Source organism: Malaclemys terrapin, chromosome 11 (assembly GCF_027887155.1).
Source record: "Malaclemys terrapin pileata isolate rMalTer1 chromosome 11, rMalTer1.hap1, whole genome shotgun sequence".
In the NCBI taxonomy this organism is placed as follows: domain Eukaryota; kingdom Metazoa; phylum Chordata; order Testudines; family Emydidae; genus Malaclemys; species Malaclemys terrapin.
The window spans coordinates 69,700,924-69,728,482 of record NC_071515.1 but is presented as its reverse complement, the minus strand read 5'-3'; the positions used below and the strand labels follow the sequence as shown (position 1 = coordinate 69,728,482).

General features: G+C 44.0%; 1 protein-coding gene across 6 annotated transcripts in view; it reads right to left on the bottom strand.

Moving 5' to 3' along the window:
* Positions 1-26,275, bottom strand: part of SEMA5B (semaphorin 5B) — a 335,078-nt gene extending 308,803 nt beyond the window's left edge. For 2 of the 6 annotated variants that reach the window (XM_054043654.1, XM_054043658.1), the window contains exon 1: positions 25,317-25,719. The gene's annotated coding sequence lies outside the window, so the exon portion shown is untranslated. Of the gene's footprint in view, positions 1-23,704; positions 23,809-25,316; positions 25,721-26,257 lie in introns of those variants that run through there. The other 4 variants (XM_054043655.1, XM_054043657.1, XM_054043659.1 and 1 more) reach the window with 4 other exon arrangements.
* Positions 26,276-27,559: the final 1,284 nt, after the last annotated feature.

The following is a 27,559-nucleotide window of genomic DNA, read 5'->3' as shown; positions in this document are numbered from 1 at the left end:
CAACGCCACGAAGAAGTTCTGCTTTCCTTATGAAAGTAAAAAGCTTGATTTTTAAACATACCTGTCTCAGGTTGGGGTTGCAGGGCTGTTAGTCAGCATAAAACCCCCATCTTTTTGCTTGCAAAACGAGCGTAGGAAATACGGAGCCACTGGGAACCAAATCAACATGCAGCTCTGCATTGCCATTACAACAGAACCACACTTTAAAAGCAGTTTTCTCTGAAATAACCAGAGGTTATGCACACTAAAAACACTTATTTTTTTGAGATGATGCATCTCCAGAGACCTGGGATAAAAGAAACACCAGTGGTGGCCTATCTGGACTAAAAGACAGGTGAGTTAATCACAGAATGCTACCATCTCCTCTTGAACTTGCTGGTCTAATATCAACCAGTCTCAGGAGATGGCCTGGTCTCTCATTTTTCATCCTTTTCTTTGCACCTGACCCCCACCATGCACCGCTCCCCAAATCCCCACCCTTCTTAAACTCAAACACTTGTACTTTTGGCAATACATCCCCATTTGTTTCTAAAAGAAAAAAAATCACTTAACAACTTAACTATTTGGTTTCGCAGCAAGGCAAATAATCCAGCACTACATCAAAGCAACAAGTAAGAGCAATTGGAAAACTGCACAGGTTTCAGAAACAGAACAGAGCAAAGAACAAGTAAGGTCTTATTGCCAAACAGTGAGGAAAATTAATGAGGCTTTCAAACACCCAACTGGCAGTGTTACTGCGTTAAAAAAATGTAAAAGAGGGGAAAGGACCATCTGCCTGCCAACTAAGAGTGCTCTCAGGCTGGTGCTAAAAACTCCACTGACTGCTGGGCTTAAAATTCAGGTATTAAAATTTAAGGGATGTGTTCAGGACTTTTATGAAATGAATGTGAATTACACTAAAAAAAAAAGACAGTCAGTGATGCTTTTTATCCTCTCTTACTTTTAGTACAAGTTTAGCGCTAAATGTACTTTCTGGCCACCTGTAAAAATGTTACCTTTCCAAAAAAGGAATGTTTTCTTTATTTACAACAATTCATAAAAAACACAACACTGGGGTCACGGCATAGTGTTAGGTTGATGCCTCTTTGCTAGACTCAGTTCAAAAACGGCCAGTTGATTGCTGACACCGTTCTGCTTGACACTGTCTAAAACAAGGGACAGTCCTCATGTGATCAAGAAATGGGCTCAAAATCTGGATCCAGATCTCTCTTGCTCCAAAATACAGAGTCTTTCAGACCTGATGTTTTGGTTTGACCCATTATAAAGATAAAGGGCCAGTTGGAATAACAATACTTAGCACTAACCATCCATATATCTCAAAGATTTAACTAAGCTGGGTAAGTATCATTGACTCGATTTCTCCATCTTAGAGAGGCTAAGTAATTTTCCCAAGGTCATTAAGTGAGCAAGTGGCGGAGCTGGCTATAAAAACCCTGGATCATTTGCATCCCATTCTGGGATGGTTAGATTCACTACAACATGTCCTCCAATATTCAGAACTAGCTCTGGGTTTAGATTTTGAATACTTCTAAAGATCACAGGTACCCAGATGCAGGGGTTTGGCTCAGGGTCCCGATTTCCATTCTTATTCTGTATGCTATGGAAAATGCACATTGCTGGCCTGATCCTGGAAGGTGCTGGGAGCTTGAGAGCTCTTGCAGAATCAGGATTCGGTCAGAAAGATGTAGATCTACAGGATGGATTTCAGAGCAGCACAAACTATTAGTGAGCTAGAGGGACCAATTTATAAAAATAAAACGCCTGACAGGGTAATGAGAGAACCATCTACAAATATTTGAAGGGTACAAAAATACAAAAAGGGGAAAGAATTATAAAGGGTGGCCCAAGAGCTGTAACAAGAAGTGATGGGAACAAATTAAGAAAAAGAAAGTTTAGGCTGAATGTCCAACAAAGCTCACTAACGGCGAGATCTGCTAGACTGCTGAATAATCTCCCAAGGGACCTGATAGAAGCTCAATCATTTAAAACTAACACTAGAAAATGCACTGTAGGGAACAATCCTGCCTTAGCAGGGGGATGAATTGCATGGCTGAACAACTCAGAGTCTTACCAATTATTTTATGATTCTCTGATAATCCTTTTTGGGACTGAAAGGTCAAACATACTCCACACAGCTCAGTCTGCACCCCGAGAGAGGAAAGCAAAAATTCTCCCTGTGCTGTATGTTACATTGACGTTCCTCAGGGTTTCAGAGTGAAACCCTTTCCCAGCAAAGTAGTTACATCACAGAAAGCCCACTCTCCAAGTAGGGGTGTCGTTTTAGACAGAATTGCAATTTATATGGAGCAATTTGGGAGCTTTCTTTCGACTTCACCATAAACACTTTCCCCCACATTTGAGACTGCTGCAAATCTGTCTAGACGAGGAAAACAGGTTGTGATGAAAAACACGTTAGTTAACATGTTTTTAAAATCAGTAGTGTAGATATGGTTTAACGCCTGTGAAAATGTGTTAGCAGGTTGTGGTCGAGCCCACGGGTTAAACCCTGTTTACACTGATGTTTTAAAATATGATAGTTAACACATTTTTTAAACAAGACCTATTTTCCTAGTCTAAACATGGCCTAAGTGGGTCCCACTACATATGAAAATCTGCAAGGCACACAAAAAAAAAAATTACCAGATGTTTGCCGAGTGAACGACTAATAATAATCCCCTTCCCACCCTCAGTAAAACAGGCAGATCTACAGAGGGCTAAATGACAAAGACTATGTTCAAGCGGCACGAAGGGATATATCCTCAATTTCACAGGCAGGGCTTTAGCTCCCATCGGGGAGACAACCAGAATTTTCTTAAGGAGGGTGCCCACCGCTCTCCCGCCACTGACCTGCACCCAGCCGGACCCACTTCCCCCTCCCTGCTGCCCCACACCCAGCAGCGAGCTCTCCCTTACTGCTCCCCCATGCCCACTCCTGAGGTCTTTCACACAGCCTCCGCACTAGAACCAGGGTCTTCTCCCCATACCTAGCTCCACACACACTCCCCTCCTGCTGTCCCACACTCAGCTCCGAGCTCTCCCCACCTAGCCTGGAGCTCTTAACCAGAGAGGCGGTTAGGCTGAAGAGCACCTTCCCCACCAGGGGCCAGGCAGTGCTGGGTTCCTCAGACCCCATCCTAGCTCTCCTTCTCTGCTTCCCCAGGAAGCACCACACGCCTGGCTCTACTCCTCCCACCCTCCTGTGGACCAGGGGCTCCCAATGCCCATGGCCACCTGAAGGGCTGCAAAAGTGGCATTGCAACTTGGCACAGGGGGTCACAACGCCACTCAAATTTGGCCTGGTCGGGGCCAAGGAGGTGGGGGGAGGGAGGACAGGGCTACCCCCCTCCCCTTCTTGTACCTCTGGCTTCCATTGGCATAAAGCTGAAAACAGGTCATTGAAAGCCTGAGGAGTTCACAATGCCTGCACGGTTAGGCAGACCAGGAGACTTCTGGTTAGGCACAGAACCAATGTGACACGGGTGGTGGCAGAGTGGGCTTCCTGCCTTGGCAATGGGACCCAAACCAGGACCAACAGTAGGGTTCAGTGGCTAGTTCAGTCCGCAAGCCCACTCAGCTCTCAGCCTTTCTCTTCAGCCAGCCAACAAGGGTGCCAGAGCTCAAAAACACACTGCAGCAGCGAATGAAGTGAGGAAGCAGGCAAGCACAGCGCTGTCTAGGGGCCTGACACCCTATTTGCTGCTCTCCCTAAAGCACATCCTGCCCGTGAGGTGGGAGGTAGCCAGGGTGGATATATATATAAAAAAAAAAAACACAAATCAATGATTGAAAAAAAAGAAAATCGGATTTTTTTGATAAAATGCTTTTTGAGGAAAAAACCTATCTAAAAATCGTTTTAATTAAGATACATTATAACTCAAAGATATCATCATGGAATAGGGATTATAAATTCTAATTCTATAGTATGAGACAATATAGTCATGTAATGTTTAAGAAAAGTTTTTTAAATGAGTTCCAATAGTTCATGGATTAGGGACCCAATCTTATGGGATTCCACAGGCTTCTGTATAGATTATTTAGATTTATCTTTCTATCTACCCAATGGGACTCAATGCTCAGTCTAGAAGATACCATCAGAGATGCTTAGTTTTGCAGTTCTTAAACTGTGGATTTGTGTCTCCAGAGGTAACATGCTTGTTAACAGTAAAAATGTTTTTAAATAAATAATATAGAGAGGTGAGAAATAACAGACCTCAACTCTATTGTCCCTCTGCAAATTTGTGTACACAGAGTCCATCCCTTATCTCTCTCTAAAAGTGCAAAGTTTCAAAAAGTTCAATGAATAGAAGATTCTTGGGGGCGGAATAGATCTGGACAAGGAGAAGAAGTCTGGAGATAAATGTGAGAAGCGAGGGACATATGCTTGTTTTGTTAAAATATTATATGTTTGCTGTTGAAGGAAAAAAATCCAGAATACTTAACATTGTTGTTTTACTTAAATAAAACAATTTAAATGTCTGTCTGGTGATGTTCTCCTCCTAATACAGCATGGCAAGAAAATCCTCCAAATATTAACGATTAACCTATTGAACTGGAGATAGTTCACCACCCAATGACTTCAGAAATCTCTACTTAAATTACCTTTGATAAATGAAATAACCAAACAATCATTCCTTTTCTGATATAGCTGTAAAACTAATCTGAAAAGTTTTCAAAATAAATCACTGTTTAAAAATATATAGTGTGTAGCTTCTAAAAATGAAACCCACATCTATCTCTAAGTTGTGAAGAATATGTATTAAGGTTATAAAACCAACAAGAATGCACTTTTATGTAGAAAATGATGATTAAATCAAGTCTTCCTGACTAGTGATTTAAATCAAATCCACCCTGGAGGTAGCACCTTAGGCCCTAAACCAGACACATGCATCAGGCAGAGCAGGAAGGAGAACGCCTCAGTGCTGGAGAACATCAGCTCCCGGATGGGACAGACAGGGGCAAGCAGCAGCCAGCATCGCTGCAGGAAAGGAGAGAGAATCCTGCCCAGCAGGTGCTTCCCCTATCAGCAGCCAGGACGGGAGACCGGAGCTTGCCTGCTTCCAGCAGTGCGGATGGAAGGGAAAGAGCATGAGGCAGTGAGGAACGGCGCCCATTTCCAGCCCGCAGGAGAAAGCACGTCCAAATAATTTAGCAGCCCATAGAAGAAATAGCTTGATAGGGTTTGTTCAGTTTTTGCTGTGTGTCTCTGTGAGAGAGAGAGAGAGAGAGAGAAACAAGGGAGCTCCTCTCTTCCCCACCCAGCAGAATCCAAACCCATCACCCACACAGGAAACCCAGCATGCCACCACCTCCACAGTTTCTAGATACTGTGAACAATGAACTACCTGTTGACTCTCCTGCCTGTTCTCCCCTCTGGAAAAGCGAGGCCCAGCCATTTTGCCAAAGGAAAGCTCCCCATCAGAGCCAGTGCATTAGGATTATCCCCCAAGGCTGCTACCAATAGAGGGCAAAACACCACAGATTTTTCTTTCTTGAGCATGTGTAACATTCCATTCCGCAGCGGACAAGCACGCAGCTCTACTACAATCAGAGGCCAGGCAATGGGTGAGGCATAAAAATCCTAGCACATTATAGATTTTTTCACACCGAGACCCCATAAATCTGTCCAAGGCATTAAATAAACCAATTTGCATATTTTCAACCTTAACCAAAGTTTAGCACAGCCAAGTGAAACGCTCAAATGCAGGTGGACAGCATATAAAGCAATACATCCATCCCCCGGAGTAAGGCACCTGGCCCTTACCGACGTGTGCTCCAGCTGTATTGCAGCAGATGTGCAGTTCTCACTTGGCTACATAAATAAATAAATACATACCTAAATAATGGTTTGGGTGGAATCACTCGCTTAAAGCTACAACATGCTACTGGCCCCAGATTTTAGTTGTACAACATCTGTATAGCCACCTTCTGTCAAAAAAACCCCACTCGATTACTCCATCAGATGTTGTTAGCTATGAAAATCAATGTAAATTCACACATATTAAATGAAAATGAAACTGTAAGCCGGTTGTCCCAGAAAAAGTACCTGTCATTTTGAAATACAAGGCAGTGTTCTCCAGTATTGCACCTATGCATTGCGTGGAAGGTGGAAAAAAGATGTTACAACAGGATTTGATTAAGAGCCTGATGGAGGGCCCTTTGGACTCCTGGAAAGATGCCTCCTCCCATTGACTGCAAAGGGCTCAGGATCAGGCCCATAGCAAGGAACCCTTAGGTAATTCAGAGATGTTAAGGTCATTATGACCATCTAGTCTGGTATAACACAGGCATAGTTCTGTTCCTGGGGAAGAGGACGACTTGCCTCTGGTATTTTAACGTCCACATCAAAGCTAGGGCCGACTAACAAAGTTCATGGAAACTTAAAGCCAGTTGGACCTTTGCAGTGAGCACTTGCAGAGCCATGAATGGGAAACATCCTCATGGCCGCCCACTTCAAAGTCAAGTGAGATGGGGTATCATGGGAACATGGAGCCACTGAAAAGAGAGACTTGGCAACACTTTTATAATCTTTTCGGCCTGAAAAGAGGCTCAACAAGCAAGAAGGCTAGCATATGAGACTTAATACACTAGACTAGAGAGCTCTCACTTTCATTCTGATCACCAAAGGGTTGAGGATCACGGCCAACAGAGTCAGCAGCTTGTTTCCAGTTCACAAACTACGTATGCAAGCTGGATTCCCACTCTCAGAAAGGAAGAGCTGAAGGGAAATAATTCAAGTTATCACACCCTCGGAGGCTTTGTTTGTTTTGTTTTTTTAAGTTGGCACAGGTCACTAGATCCAAAGCCAATATTAGAAGCATAGAATTTGTCTAGTGACTCACTCCTTGTTACCAGAACCACAGGTGTGGAGGAGTCTAAGAACGGGGAACACAAGCTTTTCCCACCAAAGAAAATAAGGATGGCTAATGCCAGTTGTTCTGCAAGTAATTTGGGGCAATGAAGTGAACGGAGTTATAAACAGCAAGACTTGGTGCAAATCTGGGGGCGCTGTAAGTATATCTTCGGTAATATGGATTTCAGAGATGGCACAGCCAGAATTAACTAAATCATCTTTTTATCTTTTTTAATGGCACACATCTGTCCTTTCTGTGGTTTTGATTTAAAAAAGGGTCATTCCAAGAGGAAATCACCCAACAGGAGCTTCACATCACACTCTGGTTTGGTTTTGTTTTTTGTTTTTTAAGCTTTTTAACTGCATACAACTCGTACATAGAGGCAGGAAGCATTTTTAAATACATGGAACTTTTCTGGTTCAAAGCACTTCACAAACAATCTCTGATTAATCCTCACAACATTATTATTCCAACTGGGCAGATGGGGGAGCTGAGACAGAGTTTAAGTTGTTTGTCCAAGGCAACTGACAGAGTAGCTGGTAAACATGGGTTTAAAAGTCAGACTTCCTGGGCTCTGTACCATCACAGAGCTCCATTCTCCTTCTTTCCTGACTGTTGTTAACATGCTGCAAATCTTGCAATAGCTATAAAGGATACTTGACTGACACCTCCAGACTCCAAGCAGAACTCATCATAATACAATACTTTTACTTTACATTTCTTTAGTATATCTGAGGCCAAGTTCTCATAGTGCTTCACAAATCCTAGTGATGTAAGCCTCACAACACTTCTGTCAGGCAGGTATTGTTTATTGTACTGTGGGGGAAACTGAGGCACTGAAGGGTTAAGTCACTTGCTCATGATCACACAGCAAGCCTGAAGAAGAGCCAGGGCCGGATGCAGAATCCAGGTCTAAGTCTCCTGATTCCTAGTCCCGTGCTTGACAGATGAGCTTATCCTTCCTCCTCCTCCAGTATGCTAACAGAGCTATATGAAGTTACCTTGTAGTGTAATTGCCAGATGTTGTGTTCTCCAGGCAGATATATTTTCCACATGTGGGATGACGATATAATATTACAGTAAAAGATGATCTTAATCAACCTCTTCAAAGCTCTGTGCACAAACAAATCTGGAGGAATTAAATGACTGTTCACATGGGGATAAATTATTTTGTGTTTCTAAACCATCTCTTGGCCATGTCCAGTTTAACAAGTACAGCATTTAGCCTTTTTAGCATCGTTAGTAAAAGTTGCCAACAAGCTCAATAAAGCAACATTTGAATCAGTCTCCCCTAACTCTAAAATCAATTCCACCCATCACAGAGCAGTAAAAGCTAGAGTTGCAAACATATTGTATGGCTCCTAGTGCTCTTGTACATAAACACACATCAGGCCCTTAGTAGTACTGTAGTCCTGCTAAAACAATTTCCATTAAATGCCTCAAACAGCTAAGAGATTTTTATCTGAAGGCAAACAGAAAGCATTTAAAAAAGATGAAGCACTTGGATTTTTGAACTTATTACAATAGCATCTAAGAGAGGCCCCGACTGAGAACTGGCCCATTTTGTGCTGTATATACATATAGTTTCTTTCCCTAAAATACTTGTGATTTCAATAGACAAGACAAAGGAAGTATTCATATCCCTATTTTACCGAGGGAGGGAGGGCACTGAAGCAGAGAGAAAAGGCTAGATTCTCCATTCCATCTGTCCTCCCCTTGGAGCTGGTTACAACGCCCTGATCCTGCACCATCCTGACTCCAGCATAAGTTAGAGCAGGGGTAGGCAACCTATGGCACGCGTGCCGAAGGCGGCGTGCAAGCTGATTTTCAGTGGCACTCACACTGCCCGGGTCCTGGCCACCAGTCATTAATTAAATTAAATTTTAATTTAATTTTAAATTAAGCTTCTTAAACATTTTAAAAACCTTATTTACTTTACATACAACAATAGTTTAGTTATATATTATAGACTTATAGAAAGAAACCGTCTAAAAACATTCAAATGTACTACTGGCACGCAAAACCTGAAATTAGAGTGAATAAATGAAGACTCGGCACACTACTTCTGAAAGATTGCCACCCCCTGAGTTAGAGCCATCGAGGAGCAGCTCTAATTTATGCCACTGGAGTAAGCATGTCAGAGAAGTAGCCCAGCTCCATAAAGTGCAGCCACAACTGATAGCTAATGAAGATATTTTTGTTTAAACAAAACTCTTTGCTCCTTTACAGTCCATCGTCTGGCTGGGTTCAGCCAGAGCAAAGAGCTCCAAGAGGAAAAGAAACAAGGACTGTAAGAGCAGGGTAAGTCCTGCTGTCTGAGTGTGGATGGTCTCTTGGATCCTGAGCAAAAATGGGTGTTTGGGAATCAAACCTGACCTACGACAAAGAGGATTCAAGGAGCTGCTGCATCTAAATCATGGTATCTGACAGACTCTTGTCTGTGGCATCTTTTAGCGCAAGTGCTGTACAGTAACGCCTCACTCTACGTTGTAGTTATGTTCCTGAAAAATGCGACTTTAAGTGAAACGATGTTAAGCGAATCCAATTTCCTCATAAGATTTAATGTAAATGTGGGGGTTAGGTTCCAGGGAAATTTTTTTTTGCCGTACAGTACAGTACTATAGTGGGGAGGTGCCCCGCCTTACCCCACACAGGCACAGCCCACTGGCACTGGAGACAATGAGGCAGGCAAGGAGGCTGAAGGTGCTGTAGGCTGGGAGAAGCACGTTGCGCAGCGGCAGCTTCCCCTACTCTGCAAGCACCAGGGGTGGGGGGGCTCAACCCTCGGACTGCCCACTCCACCCTTTCCCCCAAGCCCCCAGCCTAACCCTCCTCTTCTTCCCTCCCTCCTCCCCCTTCACTCCGCACGCCGCGTCCTCGCTCCTCCCCCCTCCCTCCCGCCCGCAGCAATCAGCTGGTTTGCAACATTCAGGGGGCAGGAGGGAGGGGGGACGAGCTAGGACTCAGCGTGCAGCCTCCCCCCTCCCTCCCGCCCGCGGGAATCAGCTAGTTTGCAGTGTTCAAGAGGCAGGGAAGGGAGGGGGAGCTTGCGCGCCGAGTCCTCGCTCCTCCCTCCTGAACGCCGCAAGCCAGCTGATTGCTGCAGGCAGGAGACGGGGAAGGCGCTGATCCACGGGGTCTGCCGGCGGGCGGGAGGTGCTGGGGGGGCTGCCAGCTGTGGACAAAGCAGGCAGCCAAGCAACGTTATAGCGAAGCATTGCACAACTTTAAACGGCGCATGTTCTGTAATTGACCAAGGACGTAAGATCAAAACAACATTAAGCGAGAGGATGTTAAGTGGGGATTTACTGTATATACATACCACCAAAAGGCAGCTGTGGCTGCAGTGGAGGGTGACAGACATAGGATATGCTGCACCATACTTACTTACTCTCCTTTTGCCACCATAGTGGCAAAGGAGAATAACTCCAGAGTAAGTTCCTCCTTCCCATTAGAAGTACCACAGGATCTTTACTCTGCACACAGAGTGGGCCACTCCGCAGTTTAAAGTTTTTATCCCTTAGACAGACAGGCATGCATTCAACGATATTGAACTATGGCTACTGCAAACACCATTGCCACTTAGACCAGCTACTGAGCTCAGGAATTGAGCGGTTTCTCCTTCACTCCCCTGCTTCCTTAGCCTGAGCAGGGCGCATGCCTTCAGGCAACGTGAGCAGCTGGGGCAGAGACCTGGAGAATGGGCAGTTGGAAACCTAGGTTCCCCTCTCAACTCTGCTGCTGACTCACTGGGTCACCCTGCCCCAGTCCTAGGCAGCCGTATTTTCAGAACTGGCCATTGATTTTGGGTGCCCAACTTCAGCTACTGGGCCTGATTCTCACAGACACCAAGTACCCACAGCTCTCAGCAATTTCAACTGGAGTCATGCGGCATCAGCATCTCTGACAACTGGGCCCTCGTTGTCCAAACTGGGCATCCAAAAGGGAGGCGGCTCCCAAAATCCCTTCTGAAAATACTGAGCCAGGTCCTCTGCTGGTGTAACTGAGCACAACTCCATTGATTTCAGCGGAATAGGGAATCAATGGCGCTGAGGATCTAGCCTGTACAATGGGAATAGTAAGATCCATCCAGATGGGCAAAGCATTTCCGATCCTCCAATTAAAAGGTACAGTATTGTAGGTACTAATAGGATTTATTATTAAACTGCAAAAATGCTGCTGTCCTCTGTGAGTGCATATCGTACACTTCTCTGTTGCACAGACCTGAAGCAGACACAGGGGGAAAGGGATGCTGCAATAATCAATTCCAGCCCTTCTGATCTGTTTGTTCTACAAATGAAAGGAATATTTGCTCAGGAAGCAGATTTACAGAAGATGAAGAGTGTCTAAGAACAAATGTGATTTAATTATGGGGAGATGCAAGGAACGTTCTACACATTAAGTAGATTAATTTATGTTCACTGAAAACAGGCAAATTTACTGCACAAGATTGGTACTTGGCTAATAATTTTCTGTGAGGGAAAGAGAAGGCAATGAAAAACTTAGAGTAGCTGTTGTCACGGAGTATTGGGGGACTCAGGGCCCTGCACCCCCGACTTCCTGCGATTCACCATGACTCTCAGCCAGCCAGTAAAGCAGAAGGTTTATTTGGATGACAGGAATACAGTCCAAGACAGGTCTTGCAGGCACAGACAACAGGGCCCCCCTCAGTTAGGTCCAGCTTGGGGTCCCAGGGCATGCCAGCCCACCCCCCTTTGGGGGGTCAGAGCCATCTCTGCCTCCCAGCCATCTCTCCAGCCTCCTTCCAGCACTCTGCTTTAGCGACCCCTCCCCCAGCCTTTGTTCAGTTTCCCGGGCTAAGGAGTCGCCTCGCCTTCAACCCCTTCCTGGGTTCTCATGTTACACACTCAGGTATGCGCCCTCGGGCAGATCCCATCCTGCAATGCAGACTATCCCAGCACACTCCCCTGTCAGCATTCACAGACCACCGTGAGAACAGGCCCAGTTCGTCACACCTGTATTTGTTTGTAGAAAATGTATTTAAAGGTGATTTGCAATTCTTTTTTAAAATAACTAAATATATTTTTGTATAGTACAACTTTATTTTTACAGCATCTTTCATATAATCTGTACCCCAAGAGGCTTTACAGAGTTAAAGAATAAAGTTACAGTATTAAACAAGAGAGAAATCAAGAGTTTTAAGTAAGGACAAGGTCTGTTTTTATCACAGATTTGGCATGTGACAGAGAGCAGATGAAGTGAGGGGGTAGAGAAAATTTTCATATATTCCACAATCCAGAAAGGGCTCTTGCACCAAGAGTGGAAGGGACAGAGAGCTGGCCATTCCTAGCCAAGTGCTTTGATTATATGTTTACTTGTAGCATATTATTCAGTCACTACATGACTGTGTGCTGTCGAGAGTTCCAGAGTGGGACTGTTGGTGAACAAGGAGACAAAGCTGAAACTCAAGCTTTGTGGAAGTCTGTTTCATTGGGTCAGTAGTTGTATCTGTTTTCCTCAATAAAAACCTCCTATTCAAGACAGACTGTATGATTCGATTGAACAGGACAAGTGTTAAAATGAGTAGGAAAGTAGAGACGACAACCAAGCAGGGCTTTAAAAACCAAGGGTAATTTTGAATTGGACCCTTGGAGTGTGGCACTCAAGTACACGTGTTCTAAAACATATCCTATCACCACTTAACCCAGGGCAGTTTACATCTCAGTTTTCAGCCTTGTGGGGCATCACCAGCCACGGCTTCCAAACTTCTCCAACAGGAGAGCGGTGGGAAGGTAATTTTTCAGATATGGCAATTTGATGGCACTGTGAATAGTGAGACAAACCCTAAAGAACAAGTTTGAAATTTATTTTGTTATTGTAAGCATCCCTAAGGCACCTATCAGCATAATATTAGAGCTCACTTTACAGAGCAAAAATATTTCCCTATCATTAGGAGCAAATATCTCAAGGCCTCAGCACACAAACAAGCAGAATTAGCCAGATTTCTGAGGTGCGGGTCAGAAAGTCTCTTTAAAGACGAGTACTGGAATCAGAAACGCTTGTCCTCTAATCCTGACCTTGACTGCCTCCTTCTATGACCTTGAGCAAGTCACTTAATTTCTCTGTGCCTCCGTTTCCCCATCTGTAAAATGAGGTTTCCTTTGCTGGAGTTTGTAAAGTGCTACATAATGGCTATGATGTTTTAGTGTGGTAAGGGCACTATGCAGAAATCATATTGCAGGTATTGACCGATTCTTTCTGTATCTTCTTCTTGCTCTTTTAAAATCTATTGCTAAACATAGCAGGGTGAGGGTTTTTTCCTTAAAGTTGCTTTCGCTCTCTCGTCTCTGCACTCCCTTCCCCCTCTCCACCACACAGAAGTTGTATGCGATTCCAATGTCCTTTATGAACAAACGATTTACTGGAGTGCTAGCACATTTCAATATCCTGGTACTGCTTGGTTTCATACCAGTCAAGGATTTTTGAAAAGTCCTTCCTGATCGCAAATATGGTGATCAGTTAGACCCTGAGCATGTAGCCAAGACCCACCAGCCAGACACCTGGACAAAAATTCTCTGTAGTAACTCTGAGCCCTCCCCATCTAGCGTCCCAGTTTGCTTTCCAACCAGCTGTGATGTTTGTGGGTATGTAGAAGATTCCATTTTTCCAGAGATGCCCAGGCTTTAGCCTGCAGGTGACAGATTCTAGAGAAACATTTTTAAAAGACTTGATAAAGGGTAAAATGCAGCTAAATCTGTAGGGAAGGAAACAATGCAGACATAGGGATGGCTACAGCTGCTCCCTTTTAGGTCCATTTGGTGCAGTCCTCTGCCTTTTAGCAAGTTGCTAAAGCAGCATTCAGTTGGGCAAGATTTGGCCACCAACATTTTAGATTGTTGCCTGACTGTTTACACCATGTAGTCCATCATTACGTTGCTGTATTGAAATCCCATTCTGAAAAGAAACAAATGGGGGAGGATCCCAGTTTTCTGGAACCCTCCATGAAAAAAAATTATATATATAGGGGCTAGCTAATATAAAATGCTTTGTTGCATATCGGAAATTAACAGCAGCTCCTTTTTATCAAATACATGCTGTTGTAGTTGAGCCAACATACATTGTGGCCAGATTTGCAACTTTTGGTCTTATAAAAGAAACCAACATTTTCAGAAAAGATCTCCCTACACCAATCTGCTTTGAAGTGCTTCCTACAATCATGATAATCTGTTCCAGAAACTGGTCAGAACAGAAAGCAACATTTTAAAGCAGCACATGAAATACATTTCCAAAAATGCTTTCAGTTACACCTCAATAGCAAATGTGCTCACTTTGTCATCTGGGAAGGCTGGCTGTGATAAGCATGCATTCCCCCTATCTATTGCCTTTTAATCATACCTACCAACTCAATTGTAACTGAGAAACATGTTAGCTTTGCTATTTAAAACAAACTGGAGATATCTAAATTATGCCATTGCATTTTAAAAGAGACCCTTTCAGGTTAAAAATTCAGGATCAAATCCTGCCATCCTGACTCAGACAATACTGCAATTTCAAAAGCAAGGAGTGCCTAAGTAAGAACTGCACGATCTGCACACATTTAAAGGAGCCCAGTTCTGTTCTCATTTAAGTCAATGAACACTTTATTATTGATTTCCACAGATGCAGGATCAGGCCCCTCATTTATGTTACAAATAACACAGTTATATCTGTAATAATTTAAGAGTTGAAACCTTATTTTCAACTCTTTGCACTGCTCATTTAGGTTTGGTTTCTGCTATCCTAACTCAGGCTGAAAAGAGCTTTACTACGCTAGTAGTCCCATTGGAATCAATGGGCCGGATCCTCAGCTGATATAAATTGGGGTAGCTCCATTAAGGTCATTTAATAGTTAATTTGGTCTACTTTGTACAACTCAACTCAAGAAAGAATGGCAGAATGTGGCTCTTGATTCCCCCCATCCTTTCCAGTTCCATCAGTCTGGCCTACGAAACAAACAAGACCCATCCATTTCACTTCTGCTTCTAATCCATTTCACAACTGGGTCTCATGCTTAAACGTTTGTGGTGCTTGTACCTCTCTTTTTAAAAAGCCTGCTTCCATTGGCTTGTTCTTACACAACCTAATTTTGGAGGGCAAATTTGACCTGACAACATCCCTATATAAGCCTGTAACGGATAAGCCAAAGATTTTTTAAGGACACATTTGTGTGACACTATAGGCCAAACTGTACTTTGTTAGTCTGGTCCAACCTCAAGACACCAGGGGGGTTATGCCAGAGTAAATGAGAAAAGAATTTGGTCTGTAAAGTGTTCATGGATCTCCAAATCCTTTGAGAGCTCTGTAAAAGGTCAGAGTACCATGCTGCCAGAAAATAAGAAGTTTTTATTACGTGATAATATCTTCCTGAACTTAACAGAAAGACTGTGTTACTTAAAAGAAAGTCCTAATCCTTAGGCATAACAGTTATCACAGTTTATGCCAATCCAACCCAACCAACCTAACCTAGTATTAGATTCATAAGTTTGCTTGATCCTGTAAAATCTCATTCACTAGTAGTCTCATTGAAATGAATAAGACTTCATGCATAAGGACAGACCACTCACACGAGTCAGTTTTTGCACGAACATGCCTTATGTTTCCAACGGCAGCATGACTCATGCTAGCTAGACATTGAGACTCAATCCTCATCTTACACTTTTGTTTAAAATGTCTTCTCTTGAGAGTGCATTTGAGTACTCTTCAGTAAGAGCGTATGTTTCCATGGCTGGGAACAGATGCTCTCAAACTTCCCCACGTCAAGCTCTGCTGATACAACCCAGTCCTGATATACAACACTTTCCGCTAGCCCAATCCATCCCATCCTATAACAGAAGGTGGTTTCCCAGAGATACTCCAGCTCTTCCCCAGGCAAATACCTCTGCATCTTAGTCCAGACCTGCTGTTCCATTCTTAGACCTCCCGTGCCAATAAGCCTCAATCTTGACTTACAACTTCATTGCTGTACTAATCCTTACCTTGCCCCTCAGCTCTTGACCTGCAGCTCTTTGGTATTCCAGTCCTCCCCACCTCCTACAGATCTGCCACTACACCTCAGTCCTGACTGCCAGCACCCTCACTGCAATTTACTATAGGCCGGCAGTTTTCAAAACTTCATTGCACCGTGACCCCCTGCTGACAAAAGAAAAAGTTACTACACATCCCCAGGAGCAGGGACCGAAGCCTGAACCAGCCCAAGCTCTGGGTCTTAGGCATCTGCTTCAGCCCTGGCCCAGAGCAAATCTAACACCAGCACTGGTCACGCCATTAAAATGGATTCATGACTCACTTTGGGGTCCCAACCCACAGTTTGAGAACTGCTGCAGAGGAGGGAGAAAAAGCACATTATTTCAGGAATCAGACAGTGGGTACGTCTCCACTGCAACAACAACAAAAAGACACAGCAGCGACTCTCAGAGCCTAGGTCAACTGACTCAGGTTCGCAGTAGGGAGCTAAAAATAGCAGTGCAAACATTCCCACTTGGGCTGGAGCTTGGTCTGAGACCCACCCCCCTTTCTGGGTTTCAGAGCCCAAGCGGGAACGTCTACACCGCTATTATTAGCCCATGGCACAAGCACAAGCCAGTGGGCTTTGGGTTCTGAGACTCACTTCCACAGGGGGTATATTTGCAGTGTAGCCGTACCCAGCGAGATCTACTGATGAAAACAGCTATCTAGGTTTATTATTAATGGTAAAAACCTGCAAATCCCAATTCACATGTGGATTCCTTACTCACACAAGTAGCCCCAATAAAGTCAACACGATTGCTCATGGGTATTAGTCATGTGCGCCATTTGCAGGTTCAGGCACTGGGTTTGCAATGAACAATTTTAGATTTGTCACCCCTATGCACACCGAACTAGAATAGAACAATCACTTTGTCCAGTTGTCTTTTTAAGTGATTTAGGATTTTGGATGCCTTAGCATTTGAACTTTACACAGTGATACTTGGTGGGGAAGGAAGGCATTGTAGCTTCGGCCTTCTTAAAATTAACTCACACCAGCTATTATCTGAGGAACCATCATCATCTGTGAAACTGTGTTCAAATGAAGAATCAATAAATAAATATGAAGAAGAAATTTAGGGAAAACGAAGTGCCATTAACATTGCAAGAGTATAATGAACTCATAATTCTCAAAGGCAATGCAGTGAAACCCGGCTGTATGAGGCAACCAAAGACAAGTAAGTGTACAGAGCTCATTCCAAATCTAAGTTGTTTTAATATTTCAAAGACACATTAGAGGGAACACATCACATTAGCAACACCATGATGTACAGTCCTAGACAAATACAGCAGATAGCTGGTAAATTACTCTCCTGGAAACAGTTTCTGTTGGTTAAGGGAGGACATGCTAAGTTTAATAAGATGTTATTTACTTGTTTTCATTTTAATTAAATCTTTATATATCAAGAATGATCCAGTCCCACTTCAAAATACGGGGTCCAATTCTGCACATCTTTACCTAGGTAGGCAGCTCTCTCTCAAGTAGAAATCCTATTGATTTCAATTGAATTATGTGGGTGAGTATTTGCAGGATCACGATAATTGTTTTAAGGCACAGGACTAGGGCTCTGATTCAGGAAAGCACTGAACTGAAGCACTGACCCAATGGAACTTAAGTATATGCTTATATATGTACGTTTTAAGTACTTTCCTGAACTGGTGCCTAGGAATCATGCGTTCTGGAGTCTTAACTCATCTCTGCCAGTCACTCACTGTGTCCTTTGGCAAGTCACTTAGATTTTTGAACCATCAATGGGAGGTCAGACATCATTATTAATTATTGGTATTGCGGTAGCATCTAGGAGCCCCCGCCATGAGTCAGGATGCGACCTGTGCTAGGTTCTGTACATATATATACACCCTTGACCACTTCATGCTACCAATGTATTTCTTCCTCATTCACCATCACCGCTATTTCCTGGCTACATGTAGAATACTTAATTAATTATTTTTTATTTTAGATATTTAGTTACTAAGTAATTAAATAATAGTTGAGCTGCTTTACTATGGATAAGCATATCAGGCAAATGCCAAGTCTTGTACTTTAAAAAAAAAAAAAAAAAAAACGCATGTGCCCTTGAGATATACAGTGGACCCTGGAAAGGTCACATTGTGGAACATTATATGGACTGACAGGACATTCATTGATTGTCCTGTATAATCCAGCTGATTAAAAAAACTCTCTCATTATCATTTACAACAGAAAGGGAGGTGGGGTAGGAGGAGACCCTGCGATAACTTTAATAAACTTTTGAGACCTGGCCAATTCTCTTCTCCCCTCATACATACAGGATCAATTAGGTCTCCGCATGCGTCTGTGTCTATTACATCGTTCCTTCTAGCTGATCAGTCCAGAATGAGCCTCTAGCCATGACCGATGTTTCATTTTATGAGACAAATCGGCAGTCTTTAGCTGAAACTGCAATCTAAACAATTTATGCCTGACCTGGAAACAGCACAGCAATTACACCTGGACAAGAGGCCATCCTTATTCAGCAACCTCCTGTCTTTCATATAGGCAAGAAAAAAAATAAATAAATAAAACAAAAATCCAGTTTCAGGTTGACCAGAAAAGAATTTGAGGGTGGAGGGGGAATTTGGGGTAGGGGGTCAGTCCCCAAACTGAAGACTCAAATTATTCACTCAGCTCTAACTCTGTCCAATTTAGAATATATGCTATCTGAGGGACCACCTAATCAGGCTCCATTCCCACCTACCAGATCAAGGTACTGCTGGTGCACAGTCTCGGTTTCAAGTTCATATTGTCTCTGCTTCGCTCAGTCTTCAAGCATCCCAAAGTATTCCCAGACTTAGATCCCAATCCTATGCACTGATCCCAGTATGGGCAGCCCTCTGTGCTCACTCAGAACCCCTTGAAGTTACTCTCCACAAGCACCGAGATCCATTGTACAAATCCAGCTGCAGAAATGAGGACTTTGTAAAGTTCTGATCCTCCTTTATTAGGAAACCTGTTATTCAACCAGTTTGTTTTCTGTCCTCCAAGTGGTTCCCCTGTGCCATTAATAACTATTATGGTCATTTCATAGAACCCACTATTTGAGCAATATGTTAGAACACTTTTGGTACCATATAAGCAACTTCCATTCCATTATGTTTTGAAAACATTAAGCAAAATTAAAACTACTTTTAAATTTCTGAGTACCTTGCATTATCTTTGGATTAATTATTAAAATGAAAATATTACTATTAAAATGAAGCACATGGAACATATTACATCTATCACAGCTTAAAAAAAAACCTTAAGTCTATGAATGGATGTAGTTCATTCATTGATACATGCACCACAACTCCTCCAGGGAGTTTCACAAATTCACATGATCTCTCACAGAGCCGGATTTTGCATCTGAATCTGTGTTAGATATAAAAGACGTGTAAAATCTCATGTAGCCAGACACAGTTCCCTCTTGGCTACACAATACACATCTTAGGAAGCATAAATTATTACAGAAAGTGGTCTGGAATAAATTACACAGAATGAAACTGACTTCAGATCCACCTGTTTCAGCACATAGCAAAATGCATTTTGCTAAAGCCACACGCTTTTGTTCTGAGGTTTTTTTTGATAATTTTTTTGAGAATAGAAAACTACTTGTGGATCACCCACTTAGGGCCAAGTCCTGGAGTCTTTACTCACATGAGCTATAAGCTTCAGTGGAACTGCTCAAATGAGCAAGGCCGTAAACAGCATCTATGCCGAGAGCCCGATCGTATTAGATGCTAAGCACCTCCTACAAAATGCAGAAACACCTAGACCACCAGTAAAGGAGGGCCCATCAGCACCTTGAAAGTCCAATCATAACACACTATTCCAAATTTTGGAAATTGTCTCAGGGATCTAAAAGCAAGATCAAGCCCTTGAAACTCAACAAAATATCTGGCAGAGCCCAAATATATTATAACAATTCTGAATTGTAAGCTGTTGCATTCCAGCTAGTCACATGAACAGGAATGTTGCTGCACAAAGGATAAACTTGAACCTGTGTAACTGGCACATTACATTGGGAATCAATTTTTTTTGCCTCCTTCCAATAACCTTACAGTCAAAGTACATTATATTTTGAAACTAGCAAGTATAAGGCATTTAGTCAGCCATATGACACAGGAGTGGGGGGGGGGAATCCTTGCTCATTCTGCAAACCGCTACTTAATGAAAAACCAATCAGAAATCACACACAGTCTTATTATAAACGCTCAGTGTGGTCACAATCGATTTGGGAATTAAGCCTAGCAATCTGCATGATTGCTTGAGATCTCATTTAAAGCTCACTAAAATAAATAAAAAATACATAAGCCCTTATCCAACAAAACATTTAAGCACCTGCTTAACTTTAAGCATGTGAGCAGTCCCATTGCTGGATCAGGGCCATATTCTATAACTTGGTAACATATTTCATGCATAATTACCCCACAGATTTATACAGCTATGAAAAAAAAATCATTTAGATCATAGACACACGCTCCAGAACAATGTAACAGCTCCAACCCATCAATGTTTATACACTGGTCAGGGGAAGATCGTTAAAAGCACAGAATAATTTATATGGTCATTGAAATTTGCAAATTTCTTTCTCCCAGTGTCTGACATAGACCCAGTCCAGCAAAGCACTGAAGCACATAGGGAGCTCTGAGCCTGTTGGCAATCCCACTGAAATCAATGGGATTTCTTACATGCTTTAAGTTACATGGGTGCGTAAGAACTTTGCTGTTTATAGGGCTTGAACCTGGGATAGAGGGAAACAACAGGATAGAGTACTCTACATGACAATGAAATTATAACCAAAGTAAACCCCCCACTCTTCCACCAGTATCCATAATGTGCAACGCACTGTCCACAGAAATAGGAAGACATTATCCCAGACCCAGAAAGCTGCAGAAATCTTTCCTTACTCAGGTAATACTCCCATGAAGGCTAATGAGAATTTTGATTAAAGAAAGAGATCGAATGCATCTACCACACACAATATGTAGCTGCCCAGAAAGAAAGAGAGGAGTGCGCGGAACTACAATATATCCGTATGCCATTATGTTATCACACTTTGTTGTATAAGCGTGTTTGTTTTTTCTTAGAAGGGAAACAGATACTGGTATTTTGTTCCCACTGATGGCTAGATATTCTAGAATGCAATCTTCACAGTCATGTTAAATGTTACAGTGGGGCCAGCTGAATAGTGCTGTAACACTTTGAGATAGACTCTTGCAGTAAATCAGAATAATGCGAGTTGGAATTCTGCAAATTCACCACTGCACAGAGTGTCAGCAAAAGGTCTATGTATCTCTTAAGTAATATTTTGAGATCTTCGTGGAACTTAAGTGTTGAATAGGGCACAGGGGCAAACTTTACCCTGAGAGAAGCTTTCCAATTATCTCCAACCTTATCCGTACTTGATTTTAAATAACCTCCACCTTTTATTAAAATGTATCAAACTTCTGTATTTTGTGCTTCTTCGTTTGTAAAGCAAGTCTTAAGAAACATAAGAGAAATATTAAAGGCAGATTGTCAATTTAAACTTGGCCCAATTTTTTTTGTGAAAACAACTCTTTCTCAAACCCAAGATTGATACAAATCATGGAATCATTTCCAAGATGTTTTTTAAGAAATAAACATTCCTCTTCATTATTGGAAACCCAAACAGTGCAGCCTTATGAACATTGGAACAAGTTACGTGAAACTAGCTTGATCGATTTTTTTTTCTTTGTCCAAATAGAGGGAAATGCAAAAATGTGGGTGTGTTTAACACTTTAATAATCTGAAAGTCCTAGTAACAGATAAATGTGTATTTGCCAACTTATGCTTTTATACTGGTAGCATTCCTTTAACACTGAAATATGTCACATTCAGTTTTATAGCAAAAGGTATGTAAAATCATATAACGATTCCAACTATGTGAGTAAAGAAAAGATTAAACGTTTTTAATGCACTTTTTAAAAAAATTCTGTATACCTGATCAATATATTTCCCTAGGCTGAAAATAAATGAGTTCTCCTAGGAAGCGAAGGACAGAACAAAATGTCCATTTCTCTTCCTAGTATGAAAAGTAGTGATATAAATGCCCTCCAAGTAATTTTCATTAACTGCAGTCCAAACCTAGGGCTTGATCCTGTTCATTGAGATCAATGGGAGTTTTGCCTTGCCATGGACTTCAATAGGAGCAGGATAGGGTCCCTGTAGCTGGTATTTTCACAGTTGTCAGCCTTCTTAATAGGAAGAAAAGTGGCTTTGCAACCATATGGTATTATTTTTAACCCAAAACATTTCACTGGAGAAATTTAGGCATGTTACAAACCAACGTAGTCATAAGCTTGCTACTTCATGCTTCCAATACTTTTCCTTTGGGGGAGATCTAACAATGAGGGCTTTGATCATGTAACTTTTACTCAGGTAACTAGCCCTGATGACCGCCAGTGGAACTAATCACCTGAGTAAGGGCTGCAGGATCAAACCTAACGTTACCAGGTACTGGTAGGAACAGCAAATGTTAATGCCCACGGCAGAAACTCAAACGCACCGTTCCAAAGAGTGGATTTCTTTGTAGTATTGTTTGATACTGCCCCCTTTTGCCCAACAACAAATCAACACCCTAGACTCCAGACAAAACTTTGCATGACATGCCGTTGTTTTCAGTAAAACATGATCATGCAAATACTCTGATTTAACCCTGACATTGCCGCTCGGCGCTCTAAAGAGAGACTATTAATCAAGGCTCTATAGCTCTGCTGTGCAAACCTCATTTAAAACCTGGCCGCAATTTGCCAGGCAAGATCCTTTTAAAATAGAAAACCCGTCAGCGATATTCTTCAGTAACATTTCCACCCTTGCACTAAGGGCCCATGGTCCGATCCTGCTTCAATTTAAAGTGACTTAAATGGGAGTACTTGTGGCACCTTAGAGACTAACAAATTTATTAGAGCATAAGCTTTCGTGGACTACAGCCCACTTCTTCGGAAGAATTTGTTAGTCTCTAAGGTGCCACAAGTACTCCTGTTCTTTTTGCGGATACAGACTAACACGGCTGCTACTCTGAAACCTGTCATTAAATGGGAGTAATACCTGAGTAAAGACTGCGGGAGCGGAGCCCCAGCTCGCCACGTAGAGCGAAAGGGAGGTCAGGCAAGACCAGCAGAGACCTTTTGAAATTAAGCCCTTGTTTCACCCGCATTGTCTATCAATCTTTGGGCATTTCCAATGCACCCAGCCCCGTGCTATCTTTTACAGGCTGAGGCTGTGTATATAAACGGATGGGGCCACCTTGCTACAAGTCATTCCCCCTGCCGATTCCCCTTTGCCCAGGGCCCCCCGCTTCAAGCTTTTGTCTTCTGATGTGAACTCTCTCTAGCTTGCCCCTTTTCTCCTCTCTGGTCGCCTGAGAGGTCACACGAGGGCAAACGCGTTGTCAATTGCCCCAACCTAACAACAGGAGGGTGGGACAACAAACAAAGCCAAGACCCACATTCTGTATGGCAGGAGCCCCGGGGCCTACTTCGGGATTAACACGTCCCTGACCAGGCTGAGGACAAAAACATTAATCTCTTTCAGGATAGAAGAAGGGAAAGGGGGAAATCGCCCCCCTCTAAAACAGCATAAAGCATAACAGGCACTGCAAAGGTTCCCTACTGGAATCTGCTTTATTCATCACTCAATCCAATTTTGGAAGGAAAAGTTTTAGTCGGAGGGTTTAGGAGAAGAAAAACATGCATGATTCAAGCAGCTGTTAAGAAAAAAAAAGCTATTTTAAAACCCTGAGTAATCTGGTTAAATATCAGCAGGATTTTCCTTCTTGCCACCCCCTTTCTCTCTGCAGTTTTTGACTAGCGTTTTCTCCCTTGGGTACCTTATAAATCAGGCATATAGCCAAGTTAGCGCTTCTCTGTAGGAACAGTCGTTTGTCCCAGCTATGCTGTCTCCCTCCTTCTTGCCTTTATTCGCCCATCTTTTCTAATGAAAACAGCAATAACATTTGCCATCCGTTCAGTAAACAAACATTGAGAAGGGAGTTGGGGTGGGGGAAGAATCACAGCCCTGTGATAACTTTTTGCTTTAGTTGGTTTCTCTCCTGTTGGCAGATCAATCGGCCCAGGGTATCAGCTTGTATATGAACCCACCCAAAGACGCTGAGATCAAATCTACTGCAGCCTAAACAAGAGTTTGGCCAACAAAGATAATGAACAAGGGCGTGGGCATTCTTGTTTAGAACAAGCTTAAACTTCACCAGGAGCCCCCCACACACACACACACAAAACAGTTAAAAGAGAGATCGGGAGCTGGGGATCTCACATGCTTTCAGGGTTTTTTTTAAGTGCAGGAAATAATTTAAAAACCCAAACAGAGCGAACAGTGTACAAGGAACCATACAAGTGTACTTCTCCCCAGTTACTTCCCAGCAGCGATCTAAGCCCATAAATAAAGGGACAGATTTCATAACGGAGTAATGTGGACTTGACAACCCCTTTAAAATATCCTCACACTCCCCCCCTCCCTTTGTTTGTTTTCTTTAAGGAAACTAACACTGTCTGGACACTCATGCTACCAGCCAGCACCCTGTGGCAGGTGGGAACTGCCGGAAAATACAGATCTGCAACTTTTGGTGGGTGGGTGTGTATGCGTTGGCTCGGCAAAGATTTGTTTTAGGTCCCCCCCCCTGCCCTCACCACCTAAATTTCCAACAATACATGAAACCAAGGAGCCGTACAAGGCTCTCTGGTTCCCTCTCCCCCTCCGCTTTTGATCTTCATCAGGACGTGAGCTGAACGTTAATGGGCCACCCCTACCACAAAGACAAATTACCATCTGGGGGGGAAAAATCATCCATCCCCTTTTCCTCCAAGGTACCGCACCCCCCCCCCCCACACACACACACACACACCCCTCCCGCTCTGTGCAGCCCCGGTGAGTGGATTTAGGGGGAGAAAAAATAAATCACTTCCACAGCCGCCTCTCCTAGTTCATTTCCTCTCCAGCGCTCCGGATCGCCAACTGCACCCCCCCCCCCAGCTCTACAGCCCCCGGTGGGGAAGGAGGTGTGAAAAGGGACCGCACAACCCGGACACACACACACACACCCGGAACAATGCAACTCCCCAGCACCTCGCCTCCCCTTCCCCGGGGCGCCGCGAATCGCCTCCCACCGATCCCTGTTGCTGCGGCAGCCGGAGCGAGCAGGAGGTGAAGCTACACAAGAGCTTTTCTCCAAAGGACCCCCCCGGGGTTGCGCCGGCTTCGCCATCCTTTCTCCTAGGCACGGCTCCCCCCTTCTCCCCGTTACCCCACCTCCACACGCACTGAAGTTGCTAAAGTTTGCAACTACACACACACACACACACACCCACACACCCCTCTCCTTTCTCACTTAGAATAGACAGCGCCGGGGCAAGGAAAGGGGAGAATAATCCTCCCCCCCCCCCGCGCACGCACACACACACACACACACACAGGCTCTTACTTACTATTTGGGGAGGGGGGGCAGTAACTCACTTGCCCATCTTGCTCTCGATCTGCAGGATCAGCTCAGACAAGTCCACCGCCTCTCAGCCACCCTGGTCTCCCACGCGCGAGGCTCCCGGCCAGATCCCGGGGGTCGGCGGCGAGTTCTCGGGACTGAAGTCGTCCCCGTCCCCGTCCCCGTCCCCGTCCCTCCTCGCGCTGCCTTCCACCCCCGAGCAGCCCGGCAGCTCCTACCAGGAGCGCTTCCACTCTTCCCATCAGGGAGAGGGGGGAGGAGGAGGGAGGGGGGAGCCAGGGGCTGGCAGCCCCACTCACACTGATGTCAACTAATATATTCAAAGTTCAACAGGGCATTTATTGACACGCAGCTCCCTCTCTTCCTTCCAGCGCGCACACAGCCTGGCTCGATGTTCTGCTCCCACTGCTCCTTAGCGGCTCACGATGCAGCCAGCGCCTCCCTCCGTAACCACGCTCCAGGAGCCCGGGCTCCCGTGCATCTTAAAAAGCTTGCACGCGAGACCCGCGTTAGCCGTTTGCACGGGGGGCTCGCTCGCCTCTCTAATAAAGCCGTTGCAATATTTGTCCTTGCCTTCTCTGTCAGGCACAATGCCGGCCTTGTGTGCGTTTGCCGAGGGACTGTTTCTCACGGGCTTACCAACTGCATAGCTGGGTATTTTCGCGTGCAAGCCGTTTGCAAGCCTGCTCGGCGCAGGAGTGAATAGCCGAGGGCATAATGCAAGCCCCCGGCTAGGAATGTTTGCATTTAACCCTTTAGGCGCGTAGCAACATTTGCTGCCCGGGGAGGAGGTGGAGCAGGCGGGTGCTGTTTGGTTGCAGAGGTTTTTTGGAAGCAAGCGAAAGTGAGAAGTTTAAACTTCGGCCCTGGGAAATTTTCAGAGCAAAGCGCGTTAAGAAGCAAAGGAAATGCATACAGGCAACTCACTCCCTCTCTCTTCTGAGTGGAGTTTCCACGACTGCAGCGAGCAAACGAGTTCAGTTTGGAGGGAAACCTGAGAACACACACCCCGGGCAGTAAGGGACTCATCTGTCAGGTCAGCTTGGACCAACATTTTGGGCTCTAGAGCCATGGATCAGCCTTTTAAAGTTCCTACAAAATCTGGATTTATGTGATTTGTAAAGCAACAAGAAGGTAGGGTTCCTGCCCCAGACAGTTTGCAGAGTGGCAGACAGAGGGGAAGGGAAAGTGGTCATGGTAGTGTTGCCAGGATGCAACCCATGCTCCAGATGTCCCTAAACCTCCAACTGTCAGAAGTTGGGACTGGACATGGGATGGATCACTTGATAATTGCCCTGTTCTGTTCATTCCCTCTGAAGTATCAGGGCTGGCTTTAGGCCGATTCCACCGAATCGGGCCCTGCGCCCTAAAGAAGAGCGCCTAACTTAGGTGCCTTTTTAATTTTTTACTCACCTGGCAGCAGTCTGGGTCTTTGGCGGCACGTTGGCAGCGGGTCCTTCACTTGCTCCGGGTCTTTGGTGGCGAGACCTTCAGTGCTGCGGAAGACCCGGAGCAAGTGCAAGACCCGCCATCGAAGTGCCGTCAAAGACCCGGCTGGGTATTCTAATCGGGCCCCGCACTTACTAAAGCCGGCCCTGTGAAGTATCTGGCCCTGACTACTATCATAAACAGGATGCTGGGCTAGATAGACCATTAGTTTGGCCCAGTATGGCCACATATGTTAATTGCCCTTGCTAGGCGATAATGTTTTCACATCACAATGAGGTTAGTGTGAACCAGAGGGATTTATCTCCAAGTGCCTCCAATCTAGCCATAATCAGCCAGTTGGTTTCTGGTCCAAGAGAATCTTTAGCAGGGTTTTGAATGCAGAGAGGATAGTGACTGGAAAGTGAAATGAAACTGAGTGGTTTGTTTTCTAGAGACAAGGTGGGTGAGATAGATCTTTTATTGGACCAACTTCTGTTGGTGAGAGAGTCAAGCTTTCAAACATCTCTTTTTCAGGTTTGCTTTGTTTTCATTATTCTAAATTGCGAGAAATACAAAGTTAAAAAAAATGGTGAAAAGCAAATTAGATTTGTACAATTATTTCACTTCTAATACTCTGAGGTGTTGTTAGTAATACAAGTGAGGACATTTGTTCTATTTTTTTAATATATTACAGGCAAGTCTCATCTTACGCAGGGGTTCCATTCCGCAGTTAGTGCGTAAAGCGAAAACCGCGTATAGTCAAAATTACATTGAGTTGAATGGCGGGCAAAATCGCCCGCA